The sequence below is a fragment of the Notamacropus eugenii genome, chromosome 5 (genome assembly GCF_028372415.1).
Source record: "Notamacropus eugenii isolate mMacEug1 chromosome 5, mMacEug1.pri_v2, whole genome shotgun sequence".
Lineage (NCBI taxonomy): Eukaryota > Metazoa > Chordata > Mammalia > Diprotodontia > Macropodidae > Notamacropus > Notamacropus eugenii.
This window is the reverse complement of record NC_092876.1, coordinates 160,851,800-160,865,713: the sequence shown is the minus strand read 5'-3', so window position 1 is coordinate 160,865,713 and position 13,914 is coordinate 160,851,800. Positions and strand designations below refer to the sequence as shown.

At 35.5% G+C, this 13,914-nt stretch overlaps 1 pseudogene; it reads right to left on the bottom strand.

The window, feature by feature from the left end:
* Nucleotides 1-1,045: 1,045 nt before the first annotated feature.
* LOC140503193 (NADH dehydrogenase [ubiquinone] 1 alpha subcomplex subunit 7 pseudogene) overlaps nucleotides 1,046-13,914 on the bottom strand; it is a 17,318-nt pseudogene continuing 4,449 nt past the window's right edge.

Below are 13,914 nucleotides of genomic sequence, written 5' to 3'. Positions count from 1 at the left end.
TATACTTTGGAAGGCAAGAATTATTTCATTTTTTTCAGTTTATTGTTGTTAGTGTCTCATTCTTGAATAGGAATATTCTTTATTGAATTCCTATGTATATTGAACTATATTATATATTGCTATATAATTCAATATTATATACTGAATTCCAAACTGTTAAGGCACAAGCTCAGTTTTCACGAGAATGGTCTTGGGTCAGGTAAAGGTGAGGGCTTCTTGAAACTGCCGAGCTCTCATGAGGCCCCCCAGAGAACAGCTGGGAATTGAGGGAGTGAGACACAAGCTATCTCGTTTTCCACCTCTTCTCAGTAGGAACTTGCTGGGGAGAGCATCCCACCCTTGAGAGTGGTCTGTGGTCTGAGCACACCTTTTGTTAATTGGCTAAGGGACTGAGAGCATGCACGGTCCATGAGTGAACTAGCAGTTGGGAGAGCTTAAATGGGGACAGGAAAGCATGAGAGGAGGGTTTTTTCTTTCCTTGCTCCTTGGGAGGGAGAAGGGGGCTCCCGTGGGGAGAACTCACCCTGTATGCTGACATGTAGTTTGTATCCAGAATAAAGCCTACACCTCTGTTTGACTCTGGAGGTCTCTTCTCTCATATGTTTATCTGGCTGGCCACCAATGACCTGAGATAGGTAAGAGGACCCGGCAGCCCACAGCATTAGGCTGAGCACCAAACTGTGCTTGAAGACCTCTGTTGATGAGTGAATCACTACCTCCTGAGGCAGAACATTTGTCTTTGACTATCTCTCCTTATGTGGAAGTTTCTTCCTAATATTAATCCTAAATCCAACTCTCCAACTTCTCACCAGTGCTCCCAATTCTTCTCTCTGTATCCAGTTCAATTCAGTTCACTTTGGTAAAGAGAACCCTTAGCATTTAGGAAAAAGCATCCACCAAGTATCTGTTATATGCAAGGCAGAGAAACAGTATGGAGTAGTAGAGAGCCAACTTTGGAGTCTGGAAAGCCTGGATTCAAATCTCCTCAAATTCAGTCTCATCTGTTGCACATACTGATTTCTTTGCAGCTGAGCTGGTGCCTTCAAGTTAATCATCTAAGAACACAATCTCTCAACATATGTGTGTCCATTTTCCCATGTCCACTTCACAAATATGGTTCATCCTTTGACAATTCCAACCTTTTCATGGGAGATCCTAGTATCACTAGCTTCTTCCCAGATATTGTTTTAGCTTCAACTGAATTCTTAAAAGGAAGACCAGACTCCAAAACGTTCACAGTAGTCATTACGATTGAAGGAGAGGCTTGCTGATGTCCATCACAAGTACAATAATAATGGTTTGAAAACTTATGACTGGGGCCAACTGGCAGTTTAGGTGGTGGCTGAGTTCTTTTAGCTATCTTTTGGAAGTACAACTGCAACTTAGTTTAGAGATTACACCCAGAGGCCAAATTCTGGAGCCACTGAATGAAAGTGAAGTAAGTCACTTAAACTCTTAAGTTCCTCGTTTGCAATAAGAAGGCATTGGGTTCAGTGACCTCCCAAGTCCCTTCTAGCTCTAAATTTATGATTCTGATACTTATATTCTCAGTACCCAAAGTAATTTGAAGTCCAGAAATTGTAGAGTAGGTACTGATCTGCCCCTACTTTAAGTAGTAAGTAGGAGGTCCTCCCTCTGCATTGGCAGATGGAATTTGAAAATGTCCTACACCAATGAAATCTCAGGTCTGACCCCTGCTAACCTCCCTCCTTTCCCCCCAAAAAAGAGAGATAGAAGAATATACAAAATCCTGTGCTAGGGTCTAGGGATTTAAAGTCATAAACACAATTGTCTTTGACCTCAGGAAAATTATTTTCTCCTGAGGAGAAATGTGTAGGTATAAAGATAATACAAAAAAAACCAAGATAATTTGATGAAAAGAGCAAAAACAATTAAGGATGATTGGGAGCATAAATGAAAGGCATATTATAGGATGTTATATCTTCACTGAGCCTTGAAGAAAGGTAGGGATTTTAAACAACCCAGATGAATTTGGGAGTACATTCTAGGTATAGGGGCCAGCATGTTCAAAAGCATGATGGTGGAAACTGAAGTGCTGTTATAGGAATAGTTATATTTTGCTAGTATTTTTGGCACATAAAGGATATGTTTGATCCCTCTTCCACATGACACTCTTTCAATTTTCAATTAAGATCCTAAGTTTAGAATTAGATCTTAGATGCCACTTTGTGTAACATACTCACTTTAGTGATCGGATTATGGAATACCTTAAAGGGGAAAGAACTTAGGTAACTGAAGTTACACAACTGGCAAATAACTGCACCGTATTCTGAACTCAGATCATCTGATTCCAAATTCATCCCTCTTTTCAATATTCAAACCATGAAAAGACCTATCATGTTTCCTCTTTGTCCTTTGTTCTGCATTGAAATATCATCAGTTTATTTAATTGATCTTTATGTGTCATATGATTTATAATCACCTTACCAGGGACATGCTGGTAATTATATAAAAAACAGCTTTTTGAAAAACATATACATGCTACATTTTTTAGTTTAATCTTAATTTAACATTTTCCATCACTGTCTTACATTTAAATCAGTGGTGTCAAATAGAAGCAGGGACCATTAAACTATACATAAAGATCCCCATCGATTACATATTGAGTTGAGTAAAGAATACAACATTGCCTGTTTTGTTGTATGTTTATTTATTTTGTGAAGTATTTCTCAATTGTAATCTGATTACTCTCAATCTTATAGGATTACTGTAAGGAAAGAACTTTGAAAATTGTAAAATGATAGAGAAATGCAAGCTATTATCATCATCATTATTGTCTCATTTTCATCTTGTTCTTTTGGAGGGAGAGTGAGGGTAGTTTGAGGTTCAGATAGAACCATTACTAGGAAAAGTCATTCACTCTCTTGCTGTTTTTCTATAAACTATAGAATAGGTAGATAAAATTACAAAAAAAAAATGTTGAAAGAGTATTAGAATATAATTGTCTCTTCCTCCTCCTTCTCCTTTTTTCCTTCTACTCCCCCTCTTCCTCTTTCAGCCCACATTATTTCCATTTTACCTATATGAATATATTTATAAGGATCCAGTGTTATAATTTGTTAAATGTTTTGCTGTCATTTGGGACACTGTGTCCAAGGTCTTGTTTAATTTAAGGTTTAAGATGCTGGCTACATTCCCCTTATCTAACAATAACCATGGTAAAAAAGGAAATCAGGTTAGTTAGACATAATGTGTTATTAATGCTGGATCCTACTGATCACTGCTTCACTTTCACAGTAGACATGACCCATTCTTTTAATAATCTCTAGACATTCATTAAAATATACCTCATCTGCCTTAAAATATAAACTTTCTTTTTGGTTTTGAAAATCTCAACAGTGAATAAAAAAAAATTCCAAGTTCTATTCCTGAGGAACCTATTGCAGTTTTGATAGTTTTCAAAGAGCATTCATTCATAGGAGCTCAGCAAACATTCTTCATTTAATAATAAGAGTCCGGGTGACTTGATTTATTCAGTAGTATGAGGTCTTTTATTATATTTTACCTAGTATAATTCAATTTTGTTTTGTATATCCCCCTTTTAAGATCATCCTTATAAGTGGAAAAAGCAGCAAAAACTATGATAAATAGCAGTTCCATTATCCATTATCATCTTTTTATCTATATTGCTGCCTGCATTCTTTGATCAGCTCTCTTGCACAAAAAAGAAAAAAAAACTTTTTGTAATGTTTCATATTTATTTAAAGACACAGCATATTCTAGACTTCAGTGCTGCTTATATTACCTCTATGCTACTGCACTACTCTTTTCTATCCATCTCTAGCTAGCTATCCTTGTTCCCATTGTTTCTATATGTCTTTTAAAATTATGATCCAGCAGATGGTCTCTTTGTCTAGCCACACTGTTCTCTTTAGGCCTTCTCTCTCTTATCTGATTCACTGTAACCATATGCACTTGTGCAGTCATAATATTGTTATTAATAATATCCTGTTCTGCTTTTAGATAGCTATATAATCTTGAGAATTAATCTATTCTCTCTATTCTATTCTGAATCTATTCTATTCTGAAAATTCCCCTTCCCCCAAAATCCTGAATATGGATTAAACTGTATCCAAATTTTCCCTTTTCATTTACTGCAAACTGTAATGTGGCTTGGTCCTTTCTAATATTTCTAGCATTTCTGCTTCAACAACTAGTTTCTTTTTATCATTTAGTAGTAGGCCCAATTTCTTTTGTTGCTTTCTCCATTTTTTAAAGGGTAGAATTATCATTTGGACAATTCAAGAATATTTTAGCTGTTTTTATTTTGGAAGAGACAGAGTTCCAATAAATGTCTGGACAATTGAATTCCCTATTTCATTGTCACAGTACCTGGGATTCATCCCTTTGGAAGTTTATTATTTTTGAGTCCTCTTTTGAGATGAATTTCCTTTCTGGGAGAAACATTAAACTAATTTACACTAAGGATTCAGTGATTTGTCAGAGAGCACATATGGGTCTACCTTTTGGGAATACCAGGAATCTTTTAGGGTAGAGATAAGGAGAATAAGTATTGGGAATTGTGAAAGGGGCAAAGAACAGAGAAAGGAATAAAAACCAATATCATATATTTTATAATTTTTCTCATATGCATAATTTTGCTCATTGTGGATCTTTGGGGAAGGACCAGCTGCCCAGAGGATACCAAGATTTACAGGATTAAAACAAAGGTCACAGGGAAATTTTTGAAGTAAGTAAAATTTTTTTCCAGCATCTGTAGGCTCTCATTTCTCCCTTCTCCTATTTCATATGACCAATACTCTTATGTTTGTCCCTTTTGACCTTTATCAAAATCTATCCACAAGAAATGGTCTATCAGGTCACTCCCATTTTAGTGAGAGAGAAGTTATTTGCTCCATTATTTATATCATGGGATTTCCCTGTTTCTTAGATGTATTTTTATCCACTATTGAAAGAATTCCAAACATTGGCAAGTAGGTGGGAAAACAAGACAAAACAAAACTGAAGATGGGTCATGGGTCTCTCAATATACAGTATAACAGTTACAGTTTATTCTAATTACATTAAAAAAAAAAGAAATTCTGACCTCCCTAGTGCAGAGGCGTGTGACCATTTTCATCACCTCAGCACATGTTAGCTATGTCCTTCTCTGAAATGTCTGTCATTGTTATAAAATGGAATGTTGGTAAATAGAAGAGGCAGGATGATGTAGTGAAAGAATTGTGGATGAGGAATCAAGACATTTGGAAACTTGTCCTTGGTCTACTATTCATTAGGAAGACTGGACAAATCAACCCATTTTTATTTACTTTATTTTCTTCATCTGTGTAATGGGAATCTGGTCTCTTTTATCTCAGTTGAAGAGATACAGTTTAGGACTTCAAATAAATCCACTTAGGACTTCTTTGAAGGTCTCTGTAGAGCAATTACATGTCATTGAGTTTCAGGGTTAGGTGTGTGTGTTTGTCCTTCATTGCCGAAGAAGACTATGCCATCAGAGAAATAATGACACGATTTGTACTTGACTTTGTTTTGAGTAAAGGAGGGCTGTGTAGGTCACCAGCCTCACTTCTCCTCCAGAGCCATCTGAATCCAGTGACCAGATATTCATCAGGATGACTGGAGATGACCCAGGATGAGGCGATTAGGGTTAAGTGACTTGCCTAAGGTCACACAGCTAGTGAATGTCAAGCGTCTGAGGTGAGATTTGAACTCAGGTCCTCCTGACTCTTGCACTGATGCTCTATCCACTGCACCACCTAGCTGCCCAAGGGCTAGGTAGTATGAACTCATGATGTCAACAGACAGATTTTCACTAAACTCTCAGAAGTCTTCTAATAACATTTGAATTCATCCTATATTGATTCATCCTATATTGATGGGAAGCAGAATATGGTGACTAAAGCATAGAAATGGAAATAAGAGACCTGGGTTCTAGGTCTCTTTCTATCATGACTGAGCTATCTCATTCCAGGTAATATGCTTCACTTCTCTGAGTCTCAGTTGCCTCACCTGCAGTATGAGACACTTGGAGAAAGTGATTCTTATACATATGTAAAGATAGCTTAAAATATTATGATATTATTCATGTTGGTCCTCATGGTACTTAATCAGAGTTCCCTGCAAGACAACAGAGATTCCCTGGGAGCCCCTACATCTCACTTTCAAGCAGATTTTCATGACAAGTTTAAAGAAAGCTTGGAAATTTTGCAGGGGTAGGAGTAGGTAATGCTTTAGGCACAACTTTATGAGGGGTTATTAAAGGACCTAATTCAGAATAACTGATCTAAGTAATAACAGGGGAATTTGGCTAATTGCTTACAAATATTTGAATGATACAGATCATAGAAGGGTTCAAGAAAGGAAACCTATAGAAATATAAGTAAGAGGAATGGGGTATGATCAAGAAAAAAGAACATTTAATTTGTATTTAAAATAAGTTTAAAAAAAAGATAGCTCTTCAAATCTTTCAAGGAAAGCATTTTCTCAGCAGCTTTCAGAAAGAATCTAGGTCTTTGAGTGAGGACTTAAGAACAAACCATTTAACAATTCCTGCAGGGTGAACAAGATAACATGGAAAGTCTTTTCCATTCTTAATTTCTATGGTCTTCTGTTAAAATGTTCATCATAGTCCTCTCTTTGCTTTCTATTCTGATCATAGTCCATATTAACTTGGTGCATTCGCTGTAATGAATTGTAACCCAGAATGGAAAATCCCTTCTCTGTGCATCAGAGAATATATGGATGGTCCTGAGCAATCGTTGTTGCCTCAGATGATTCTTACCATGATATTTAGCCCTAAGATAACCTGTTCACCAGAATACCCCGCAGTGAGACCAAAATGATCTGTAAATGGGTCTTTACAAACTCTTCCTTAATCTCCTCAATTTCCATTTTTTCTGAGAAGAAACTCTTTACTAGTTCTTTTTTTTCCCCTTCCTTCAGGAAGATGAGACAGTGATAACTTCACAGAAGAGGAAGCTATGCCTCTTTATTTGGGAAAATAAAATGAGGGAAGGGAGACAAAAAAAAGAAAATGAGTTTAAAAACAGTGAAACTATTTTTCCTAGCTTCCCAGCCTTCAGGACTAACTAGATGATATTTTGAAGTATGCTGATCTCCTCAGGAGAAAAATGCCATGAGAAAAGAATCCCACTGTGTTTGTTTTGTGATGAGAGAGAATGGAACCCCTGGCATTGGAGGTATTTGAAACTTGACTTGAGAAAACAAAACAAAACTCTTTGCTAATCAGGAGAAAACAATTCTGCAAAAACTTATAGAAAAGGCTTCCTTCCTACCACCATCCTCTCCACCTTCTGTTGAACCAAATAGTTATAGATCTGGAAGGAACCTTGGGAATTATCTAATTTAATAAACTTTCATATGTGCCAGAACCTGTGCTTGGTGCAGTGGATAGAAATCTCAAAAAGAGATTCCCTGCCTAAAAAGGAACATAAAATTTCCTAACTCTGTTCTTCATTTCATGAATGCAGAAAGTGAGGCCCAGAGAAATGAAGAGTTTTCTGATATCCATAATTCTTACTCTCCTGAAGTCTCCCTCATAGTACTTTGTAGTTTATGTGATATGTATTTTGTACATATTTATCTGTGTACATGTTATTTTCCCCCAGTAGAAAAGCCTGCTCCTTGATTTTGTTGTTCATTCATTCAGTTGTGTCCAAATTGTGTGACTCCATGAACTTGTCTATGGGGTTTTCTTGGCAATAATTTTGGAGTGGTTTGCCATTTCCCACTCTAGTGTATCCCCATATTACAGATAAAGAACTGAGGCAAATAGAAAGAAGGAACTATTTCTGTCGTTATACCTCTAGCACATAGGACAATGCCTGATCCAAAGAAAATGTTTTATAAATTGAATGAATGAATGGTCCAAATCCAAAACCCAATGAATAGGTGTAATAATTGAACCTGTTCCTGTGTTCTTTCTGCTGCTACTTCCTTGCTGAATGATAGCTCATTACAACACCATATTTTAGGAGCTTTTTCTCCCCCTTTTGTTTTTAGTAATTAGCTTTTAATAATGATTTACGTGGTCCTTTGGAATCCAACATTTAAAATTATGTCATCAAATATGAGATCTGCTTAAAGAGAAAAATAGAGAGCATTTTATACTGGGTAGGAGAGAAAAGATAATATAATCAGGCAGAGTGAAAGTAGCAGTAATGTCTACAAAAAGCTGTTCTAAGCCACCTAAGGAGGTCCAAGCTCAATGGGACAAATAAGGTAGATTTAAAAACTGGCATGCAACAGGAAGCAGATGGTAATCTCAAGTGGTGCTGATTCAAGTTGGGAAATTGATAGACTAGAAATAATGGATTTAATTTGGAGAAACATAAAAATCAGTTTAAAAAGCAGCAGGGGGAGGTTAAAAAACAACAACAACAACCAAAAAAAACTTTTAAGGAAGAGCTAGTTTAAAGAACCACTAGGGAATAGAACAGCCTATCCAGAGAGTCAGTGCAGGCAATATTTACTTCATCCCTTGATCAGATTTGCCATAAACAATTATGATTTAAAATTAATTATTATGATAATTTATATACATATAATTTATAATTATTGATAATTATTTAAAATTAAAATTATCTGGCCTACAGAAAGGTATATAAGGTTGACCTAGATTGGGTGAAATGGACCAGATTTTTATATAGTCCAGTCTGTGTATATCTCCAAAGTATATTGTTCTTAATGGGAATTCCATAAAAGAGCTTTTGAACTGGACCTCCAATACCTCCCTTGCAGCTCCATTAGTTATATGGTTTTGGGAGACTCATTGTTTACACTAAGGAAAGCAACTAGAAGAAGGGTCAGAGAAAATTTTGATATGCAGTAGACTTCTTCAAAGGAAACTTTGCTCTCTAAATTCTTAGATTATGCTTATATAAGTGACAGTTAGATAGTACACTAGTCATGGAGTAAAGAAGACTTGAGTTCAGACATTAGTTATGTAACTCTACCAAGTCACTCAACCCGCCTATTTAATTTTCCAAATCTGTAAAATGGAGATGATAATAATAGCAGTTATTCCTTTACCCAAGGTTGTTGTAAGGATAAAAATGAAATAATATACGTGAAGTACTATATAAACATTAAAGTGACATAGATATAGATGTGTGTATACATACATCATTTAATTTCTGCTTCAATTCCCTCAACTGTAAATTGAGACCTGAAGAAGAAAATGGCAAACCACTCCAACACTTTTGCAAAGGAAACTCCGTAAATGGTGTCACAGAGAGTCAAACACAAGTGAACATTTTAACAACAAATACATATTATTATTGCTTTGTTATTGCATAAGGTTTTTTTTTAAACATATCGAGCCAATTCAGTTCCCTCTAAATTTGGATTTGACTGTTCCTGACGTAATATAATATTAATAATAATGTTAATGTTAATAATAATGTTACTTATTATTAAATCAATGTAAGTATTAATATTAAATTTAAATTAATAATAATTGATATTAATAATTATAGTAGTATAAAATTATTAATAATATTAATAATAATGATGGTAATAATGTTAATAACATTCCTTAACATTCTTAGCATAAAAGACTAAAAAAGACACAAAGGATTAAGGCAGTAGTTCTATCTGATATAATTTCATATGTAATATCTGTCTGATTAGGATCATAGATCATAGGTTTAGATCTTGAAGGGACATTTGCAATCATCTTGTCTGAGTCCCTCCTTTTATAGAAAGGATAATGGATACTCAGTGAGATTAAGCAATTTGTCCTATATATTAGCTATTAGCTAATGTATGTAATATAGGGTTACATATATAGTATATGACTAAGTCAGGCTCAGTGACTCCAAATCCAATATTCTTTCCATTGTGTTACAAGTTTATGCATATATGTTTTGTTCTTCAACCAGGCTTTAGCCTAAACTAAGATGCCATTCTATTTTACTACCTTGCTTTGTTTCTTTTTTTTTTTTTTTTGTAAAAAGTAATGCTGGCAGCTTCTTTACTTCAGCTGAATTCACAGTATTCTTCATCTTCTTTGGTCTCATAAGCTTCTTCCTCTCCAATGTGCCTGATGGGTAGTGGTAGTGAAACAGAGGAAAACTTCACATGGAAAGCAAATAAAATAAATGAAATTTATACATACTATCTGATTGGTGCTCAGTCATACTCTGGTTTGTGTTGGTCGTTAGTCTTTCGTATATGTGTTCCCTCTCTCCCTAAAAGTATTGTAGGCCCTTGAATGTATATGTGAAGCATTAAGCTTCTTTACATCCCTTACATTGCTTTTGCTTTGCCAATCTAAGAAAACAAACATTTATTAAAGCAACCAGCATTTATTAAGTGCTAACAAATGCTATACATTTTGATACCTACTGGGTTTATAAATATATGCACAAAAATAAAGATAGTCCCTGCCTTTGAGTTGCTTACTGTCTGTTGGGGGAAGATAACATATTAATGGAGATAGAAAGTGGAGAGAGGAGATGGAGGGAAAGAACTTGAATAGGATCATGGTATTGAAGTCTGGAAAATCAGAATCAAGGATGGGAAGGAAATGAAGATGGGCCATTCTGGGCTTTGCTTCAAAATATAGGTTCTTGGAGGGACTCAGAAATGGGAAAGAGAGCATGGTATGCTATAGTAAGGGCGAGGAGAGAATTTAAATCTTTCTGGGTGATGAGGACACAGGAAATCAAAGAACTAGTATCAGATGGCATCTGAGGTATGGTGGCAAACGGAAATGAGGGCTGGCTGTATTTTTCACCTGTATCTCACACCTAATAAATGAAGAAGTCCTGTGGATCCTATATTCAGAATATATGTTTCATTCCCTTTTGATTTTCCAGTCTTAGTTCAGACCTTTATCATTAATGTAGATCTTCCCATCTCTTTTCTTCTCCATATAAGCTCCATTCTTCATATTGCTGCCAGACTTCCTCTTGCATAGACCTGTTTTACTCTTCTGATAAAAATCTTAAATGGTTTCTTTTTGTTTTCAGATAATATATGAACTTTATTGGCTAGATAAGTCCATGGTGATACACTACCTTTCTATCCTTATATTATTCATCTCCATGTACTTTATGTACCAAATAAATTATATAATTTTCTTTTTTTTTGAAGGGAAGAAGGAAAGGCAGTTGGGGGGGGTGTTAAGTGACTTGCCTAAGGTCACATAGCTATTAAGTGTGTCAAGTGTCTGAGGCTGGATTGGAAGTCAAGTCCACCTGACTCCAGGCCTGGTACTCTACTTGTTGTACCACCTAGCTGCCCCTAAATTATATAATTTTCTATCTAGCACCCCCTCCCCCAATACATTCTATACCCTCACACCTCCATGCCTTTGCTCACATTGTTCCTTATGCCTAGAAAGTTCTTCTCATCTTCATTTGCTGAGTGATACAACATCTTTCAGAATGAACTCCAGTGCTGCTTAATCCAGATAACCTTCCCAATTCCCCTGGTCAATAATCGTTAATCAATCATCAATACTCAATTCTCATATACCACTTTGTTTTGTGGCTAGCTAGAATATTTACTGTAAAACATTTTCCATATTACTTTTCTCATTTCTCTATTAAGAGATAGAATGTGTCTCATCTAACCTTTTTATCTACCCCAGCACATAATATAGTGTTCTGCAAAGAATAGGGGCTTAACAAATTGATTGCTTATCTAAATGAAAGTATGTGTGAGTGGCAAATAAGCACAAGGAAGCCACTCATCCTCTGGAAGGAGACAGTCCTAGGCAATGTATTTTTGGTACATCAGAGGTGATATGCCAATGTTTTCCTCACCAGTTTCCTGAAGGATGTGTTAATTTATGCCTTTGGATATAAAAGGACCTGCTAGAGTCTTCCTAGAAATCTCAAGAAAGGGATACCCAGAAATATAGTCCAGAATACTCAGGAGCAGACCACTTTAACAAAGTCAAATTTCACCAGAGAAAGCAATGGGAAAGGTGGGAAAGATAGAGCTAGAGAAAGGAATTCACTAGAGAAAAAACCCTCAAACTAAAATTGAGTCCAATAGGTTCATCACAGGGCTGTTTTGTAACAGGATCAAATAAAGAGGCAAAAAAAAATCAGAAAAAACTAGAGTTGCCATTCATCAGTTAATAAATATTATTAAAGCACCTGCTTTGTGCCAGATACTGTGCTAAATGTTGGCCATACAAGGAATGAAATAAACCCTACATTCACTGAGCTTATATTCTAATGATAAGTTATCTGTCTGCCTCTCTGTAACTAAGGCTGTTGGAAATTACTTTTGTGTGCTCACTCTGTGCCCTTATCAGGTTGCTCTTACATAGACCAATCACATGCATACTGTCTAGTTTAGATCAAATTGGAGAACAATCTGGGGAGCCATAGTATCTCTGTACCCTCTTTCTAACCAAGTACAAAGCTTCAATCTTTTACTAGAGTATATAGATTGAATCACAGAAATTATTTATCTTAATTTCCTTACATGTAAAATGGAAGACTTGAACAAAACAATCCATTTCTTTGATTTGGTGACAAATCTGAATGCACTCCCTTTGAGCCTATACCCATTTGTATCTGCAGAATGCCTTTATACTGACTTTAGCCCTTCCCTAGTTAGCTACAGTGACTTTAATTATTATGTGTAGCAAATCCTTAGTAGAAGAGTGCCTTTGAAATCATCAAGTCAAGTAGTGTTCTGGACCACAGGATTTCATAACTTTTGGCTGGAGAGCAGAACCATGTGCTTCAGGGCATCTACTCAAAGAAGGAGCTCACCACAGTTTCCTCCACGTTTCCCACCAGATACACTGCTTTTGGACTTCTTTGGAACTCTCCATCATGCCTCTGTGCAGAATGTCTTCTTTTCCCTCCCCTGCCATCACATTTTTTTCACTTGTATTTGTATCACTGCTTACTTAGCATGGTGCTTGGAACATAGAAGACACTTAAATGTTAATTGACTGACTGTTTATTGCTGTGACAAGATGGATGGATAGTTGATAACCCTGCTTTTAATGCCCCACTTTTGATTGATTTTTGTTCCAGGCAAAGACTTTATTTGTCACTTAATATGGAAAAGTATCATTGCCTGTTGCATCTGGTAGAAAGTATGTATCTTATAGGTTATTGAAGTGAAAGAAGAGAAGGTACATTTTTTTAAAAATGCATTTTATTTTTAATTTTTGAAATAAAACAAGCATTTCTATAACAGTAGAATTTCTAAAAATGATAATTGCATATGAAACTGCAAATCTATTATGTTAAAATGGTTTCCTTTTAAATACATAATTATCATGGGAATTTCTTTTTTCACATATATGTATATATATTTACACGTATGCAAAATCATTCTATACATCTATTTATTAGTTCTTTATTTCAAGGAGAGTTCTGTATAGTCCAATAAGAATACTTGGGTCAAATGAATGATTATCATATTTATAAGTTTATAGGAAAAATGATGTAGCTGTCTTATTAAGGAACAAATAAAAAGGTTCAATATTGTGGCCAGAAATGAAAAGTCTTTGATTAATGCAGGTAATGGTACATACTTGGAAAATAACATTTCACTGACCATTTCCATTCAACTGAGCACATATTTTAAAAGCAACTACAGCTATGCTGAAGGGATCCTTCTCCATACTGGTGATACAGAAAGAAATCAAGAAATCAAGACAGAATTCCTGATGGCAAAGAAGTTACACTCTAGTGAGGATAATAATATCACTTGACATTTAAGTAGTCCATTAAGATTCTGACCATCCCTTGTTCACCAGTTGGAGAATGGCTGAACAAGTTGTTGTATATGATTATGATGAAATATTATTATACTTTAAGAAATTATGAGTAGGGTGCTCTCAAAAATACATGGAAAATTTACATAAACTGATGCAAAGTGAAATGAGCAGAAATAGGAGAATATTGTACACAGTAATAGCAATATTGT